Raw genomic sequence first — 6,902 nt, 5'->3', positions numbered from 1 at the left:
GCAGAACGAATATGTTGTTTTGGTTAAACATGTTCATACAGCAAGTCATGAATAATGTAGTGTTATATGGGGAGAAAAATGTATCTTCCTCTAGTGTCCCTGTTAGGACATATTGGCAGGCTGTCCAAAGAGAGGAGGTTTCACAGCTGCTTTGTTGTGCAGTCTCTGGCTGCATTCTGTCCCACTCTTGGAGTGCTTGCATTCTTTCAGTGGAGCATGTCATTCTGGGGCTGTCATCTGTGCCTTTGTTCCTTTCCACACAACTGGAGACATCTGTTTTCAACAGCAACAAAAGCATTGACTAAACACTGCTGTGTACTCTTCCCTTCTTAGGAAACACCCTAAGATGCTTTGTTTTTCCTCTTTTTCAGATTTCACCTTGCTTCGTATGAAAGCCCTGCTGTTGGACTGATTTTCATCCAGGGGTCTTCTTTACTTTAAAAGGTCACCTTTGCCTGTCATGCGTGTGAAGGGCTGGTGTGTTATAGTTTCCTAGAAGCTGCAGATGTTCATCTGCGGAGCTCTCACTGCAGCATGATGGGAAGTGACAGCACATTAAAGCAGCTTATTTGTGTGTAAAGTGGTCCAACTGGTGCATCTCTCTGTAGAAGTAACATTACCTGGTGTGTGTGATTAATTCATATATTAGCATAGTCCACATTCCTTCTGTTTTTACAAACACACTCATCCCCCATTAATCAGTTTTCCTATATCCGGCTTTTCATGTGTCTGGCCCGAGATTAGTAATAGCACTTATCATTAATTGGTCCAACTTGACATTTATATGGGTCTGTGATATTCAGTCTGGCATGACAAACAGAGACTGTGTGAAGCACTGTGCTTTAATTTTCTTATTAGTGATTTGTTCAGGGACACCTGGTAGTGTAGTGGTTAGACCTGCTGCTTTCGGACCAAAAACTTGCAGGTTAATTTCCACCTCTAGCTCTAATACCCTTGAGCAAGGTACTTACCCTAAAGAATTAATAGTAAAATTACCCAGCTGTACAACTGGGTAAGTAATTATAGGAATCTTGACATAATAAGCTGCTTTGTAGAAAAGTGTCAGCTAAATGAATAAATGTAAGTGTGACATATATGGTCTTTAAAAGTTCTATATATAGTCTTCCTCCATATGCAGAATCATAGTGAATTTATGCTTTGATATTATTATTTTTTTTAAAATAAATTTTTAATATACACTAGATCCTTAGGGAATTAAATTTCTCTGAATAGCTCACTGTTACCCTGTAAACCAAGAATGTGCACTGTGTGGGGGTCCTGATGCCATAATTGTCACCAGCAATGAGAGAGCCAAGAAAAAAAAAATCTAACAAAGAACAAATTTTTTACAGTCCCATTGTTCGTATTACAATTCTGAGCATGACTCAAATTGCTGAGATTCTTGCAATTTAAAAAGAGCTTTGGGCCACACCCACAACTTAAAAATGCTTTTGGCAGATGCTGGAATAAAAAGTCTCATTTTTAAATTTGTTTCTTTGGGAACAAATAGCAAAAAAAGTTAAACTGTCAAATTTTTCATTATGTTAACACTACTTTTTCCTTTTTACTTTTTTATGTGCCATTAACGGTGATTTGGGAGTGAACTTCGAATGGGCTTGATTTGAACTGGAGTTTTCTCCCATAAGAAATAATGGCATACATAATTTAATTACCCAGTTTTTTAAAATTCTCTTAGTTTTTGGAAACAAATTTGCACTGGTTAATGGAGGATAACTGTAGACATATGTCATTAGTAAAATTTTACTTGATATCTTTTGCAGTCGCGTTGTCACAAGACACATAACAAGAAACAAAACAAAAAGCAGAAATGCCAATTTTTCCAATATGAGGAAAATTTAAAATTATTTCCTGACCTCTTCAAGGGCGATGTTGAGTAAGACTGGAGGAAAACAGTGCCTAATCACAGATAAGATTGCAGCGTTCATATGAAAATGATCAAGAGTGCCTCGATCACAGCACACTTGCCGTCTGTTGTGGTTGGCGGTTCATTCATTGGCAACAAAAGAATGGATCATAAAGCTGTACTGGACTGCACTTGTCTCCACTCTCCACAATCTCCACTCCCACAAACGGTGTTACGTCCAGGGTTTGCAGGTCATCAGTAAGCCTGAGGCCTGATTCTCCCGAGAGGTATGTATGGATGAGTGACCCATTGTAAGCAGTGTATCTAGCAGTGTAAGTGACCTTGGTGAATGAGGTGTGTGGGCTCATAACACTGCATAGAGTTCACTGGAAGTCGCTTTGGAGAAAAGCGTCTGCTAAATAAATAAATGTAAATGTAGGAGGGAAGAAGTGCAGAGAGAGAAGGGTGGCTATGTTGTAGCATACCACGTGATAAGGTCTGCTGTATAAGAAGGAACAATCGTACTCCAGCTGATTTATCTATTTTTAATTGCATTTTCCTCAACGTTATGAAAGGTCACTGTTGCGAACTGAAAATGTCCTGCGTTTCCGCTTACCGCCATTAGATGGCAGCAAAACGCACTTAGAGTTCATGTTCGCGATCAACGCTACTAACTGCAGTCGGCCCTCCAAATTCGTAAAGTTTCATATTCGCAAATTTCATTATTTGCGGGTTGGTCTTAAATAATTAAATGGGAATGTTTTTTGCACTTTTGCGACCAAGTCGCCCGCAGCCTAGAAAATGTAAAGAAACGTTCAACAATTCAAAAAAGCTTATATAATAGTGCATTATTATTCTATTTTTATGTATACAACACTGCATACAGTACAAAAAATTCTTAAAAAATATATTTTTTGAGGTTTGCTGCCTAATGCGAAAAACACAGCAGACGACCGCGCACAAATAGAAAAATGTAAACAAAACTTAAAACGTTCAGTAAATCATAAAGCATAGGGTATTATACAGAATTACATGTTATTTTATTGATTACACACAAATTCCTCATCATGTATACAAAAGATATTTTTAAAAGCTCAAGTAGGGTAAAGAACTGTGCGATGTACCCGATCTGTTGCTGGATTCTGCGTATCTTTGTCTCGGCAGCAGCATCAGTCACGTGTTTGTTTGCAGTGATTGAGGGGTCCGTTTCATCTTGCGTTTCTCACGGCAATTTGCAGTAACTTTGTGCAAGAAACTTTGAACTGTAGTCAGGAGTCCAAACTAAGCGTAGCGCTGCTAAGCTTCAGGAAGTGATGACAAGAGGCAGAAAAAGTGAAGACCTTAGGCTTAGACGCTAGAGGGTCAAAAAATTATTCCGCGAGAGGAAGGCCGACTGGACAGTATAATAATGTAGCATTCGAAGTGCTCTCGAACCTTCTCTTTGCTTTCGAACACATGACATCGCAGTCTGAACTCTTCACTCCGGCCACTGATTAGCTGTGCCCGGGTCTTCCCTGCTCTGTCCTTTTCCACTTCTAAATTCATGTTGGAAATCGGTCTACTGTTACTCTTTTTTCATGTAAATGTGAAAATTGTCACAAAATATCCACTCGGCTGTAAGAATATCGGTAACGTGCTTGAGTGACATACCAGTGCATATTAAAAATTTATAAAAAAAAAAAAAAATTATTTCAAAGAGTAAACTCATCATGAGTGTGCGTATAGATGAAGACTATATAATAATATGAAACTTTTAATGGCCATATACAGTATGTCATCCTTGATACCAGTAGTGTCTCCTCATGATATTAATAGGTGCAGTTAGTCTGATATGAAGGACCTTCTTCACATAAAAATAATAATGATAATAATAATAATAATAATAATAATAATAATGTAGTTATTATTAATATTCTTATATTGATGGTGTATATTTTTGGGTTATTTTTCAGTGAATCTATGTCGATTTTGTTCTGGAGTAAACTTATGTGGACTTTTGAGTGAAATTATGTGGATCTGTTATAAGATTAAACATCTATCATATGAAATAATGGAAATATCTTCTTTGGCACTTGAACCCACACCTTACAGAAGGATTTTTGCTAACAAATTAATTTTGCTTCTAATAGAAAGAGCATACTTGTTTTGTTTCAAACAAGTGCAGTCCTTATAGAGTTCAACCACAGTGTGTACGTCACCTCTCTGAGTTTTTCAGTTTAATGATTAATTAGTGAAATTAATTACAAGTATACCTACATAGGAAGCCGTTTTGTAACATTTAAAAATACTGTTTTAAAATAAACTACATTTCCAGTCCCGAACCACAAATTCTCTTTAGCTTTCAAAATTCCAAAAACAAATTTAAAACAAACAAAGAAACAAACAAACAAATATATACTTGTGATGCATGTGACCAGGCATGATGGTAGTATCAGGTGCAGAGTTTAATTAAACACTCAGGTACCTGCTGTAGTAGTCAATGCGAGGCAAGAGAGGCTATCTTGAGAAGAGAGAGAATTGTTCTTTCTGAAATAAATTGGACAGGAAATACAAAATAAACAAGGCAGGGCCATAGAGTTGATGAAATGATGCGTACTATGTAGGATCTGCAAAGCGGGCTGACAAAGAGACTGTTTTTTATAAGAAGCAACCAATGATGTCAGATGCAAACAGAGCCACATCTCATGAGGAACCTGTGTGATGTCAGACGTGACTTTGCAGTACAGAGAGCTGCATATCCTGGGGAATAAATGATTTCAGAATCGTCAGTGGAGGGGGCATGGTCTAGTGCTCTGGGTGCCAAATCCATGGAAAAGACAATTCTCAGAAGTGTGGAAAGAACAAAAGACTTTTCTTTGTGTTTCTTTACTATATTTCCCTTATTATTAGTAGCAGCAATAAAGTCAATACATTTCTGACAAGAGGGGGGTGCGGTGCTACAGTGGTGCAGTGGGTTGGACCGGGTCCTGCCCTCCGGTGGGTCTGGGGTTTGAGTCCCGCTTGGGGTGCCTTGCGACAGACTGGCATCCTGTCCTGGGTGTGTCCCCTTCCCCTCCACCCCTCCAGCCTTCCGCCCTGCGTTGCCGGGTTCAGCTCCGGCTCCCCGCGACCCCGTATGGGACTAGAGGTTCACACAGTATGTGTGTGTGTGCGTGCATTTCTGACAAACATTCTTTGAAAGTGCTATGCTTCGTATTATATTTCATAGGCTTGCAGATTTGGCACAGGAATGGTGAAGCCTACCCTTCTCTGATGAATTACACAGGTGGCCAGTCAAACTCTCAGTACATTAGTTTTGACTATGGAGGTGATATCCATCATAAAAATAATTAAAAGCCTAGTCGCATTCAGTAAATGGAATTTGTGTGAGTTATTCTTACCATATCTGCCATTCCTGGTTTTAAATTGCTTTTTGTATTGTAAGTGAAATTTAACAACATCTAATTTCACCGTGCACGATTTAAATTAATATAGAAACTGTATTTCTTTTTGCATGAATGTTCTACTACAACAGATTTAATTATCCAAAGTTTTGGAGCATGTAATACTTAGTATTAAATTTCAGGGGTTCATGAATTTTGACACCGAAAGCTGTTTTTGGGTACAAGTGTCTTCTGTTATTTAAGTGAATGGCCAGAGGTTTTGTCCCATGACATTTCGAAAATGGGGGAAAAAAATCTTTTAGAAAACATTTTGCTGGCTGAGGAAGGATGGAGCATTAGGATATCTGGGTTTGACCCAAAAACACACCCCTCCGTGGCATCAGACGCACAGCCCTGCAAGGTCGGCAATGCTCTTCCCCAGGGTACACTTTTACACTTCAGCGAAGCTTCTCTCAGCAAAGATTTACATTTAGGGGGTAACTTTGGTCTAGGACACGCTGAGCACACGCTCTGGACAGTCTCAAGGTCCATAATCCGTGCTCCGGGAGCCAGCCTGTGGCCTGGGAGATTAGGAGGTAATCTCTCAGGGCAGTGCTGGGATTTGATTAGCCTGTCACCCTAATGAGCTGGGTAATTACTGGCCTGGTCCACAAGGACTACTTCCAGATTGGGTCTCAACCAATTTCATGTGTTTGAGTTTGGGGACAAAAGATCACACCAGGGAGTTATATTTTAATCATCTCTGACCCTGGTTGTTTTTCAGCACCCCCTCAACCCAGAATGATTCAGGAAGGATCTAGGAAATGAAAATCATGAAAGCACATTTTAAAATGAACTTAACATTAATAGTGTCTTTAGGAAATGTTCAGATGATAGCACTGCTTTCTTCATCTCGTCATTGAGTTTTGAGTCAGAAAAAGTTGTGCTTGGTTATGCATTTATTGTTTACTGTAAATAATTTAGTATTGCTTGAATTTGAATACACAACAAAATAGTACTTACTGGTTGTTGAGAGAGGTATACATCTCTGTGTGTGACTTTTTAATCCTCTAGCTATTGTGTTCATGCTGTATTTAGATTCTGAGGAGATTAAGTACTAGTTGTAACTCACTCACTGATCAATTGATCAGGGGAGTCCTATTCCAGATTTGGAGAGTTCCATTGCCAAAATGAGACAGAGGTTGACCAAGACTGCAGGAGTGACTTTGAAATGTTTTGGTTGGCCAGATTTGGAAAGATAATGTATTCCTGTTTCACAGAGAATGTGTAGAGCTGTAAGGCTGAGTATGAGGTGTTCTGACTGCCCAAACAAGTGAGTTCGGGTTTCCATGGTCGGTCAGAAGGTGTCCCAAATGATCTCACTGAAAAATAAGGACAGAATAACTGCAGTCCTCCAGAAGTGGAAATAGCTAAGACACAAAATTTACCACTGTCACTGTAACATGTAACAAATGCAGGACATGGCTAGGATAGAAAACTTCAATGAGATAAAAAAATAACATTCTAGAACATTCTATTACAACATCAACAAAGAGTTTTTTAACAATGCTATTTACATATTTTCTGTAGATGGCATAGTTAAAAGCTTACATGGAGATTTGGACTGGATGCTGCAACATACAAATGAAAATGTTCTCCTGGGATCAATACACAAA

This window comes from Scleropages formosus, chromosome 17 (assembly GCF_900964775.1).
Source record: "Scleropages formosus chromosome 17, fSclFor1.1, whole genome shotgun sequence".
Lineage (NCBI taxonomy): Eukaryota > Metazoa > Chordata > Actinopteri > Osteoglossiformes > Osteoglossidae > Scleropages > Scleropages formosus.
This window is presented reverse-complemented; position numbering follows the sequence as displayed.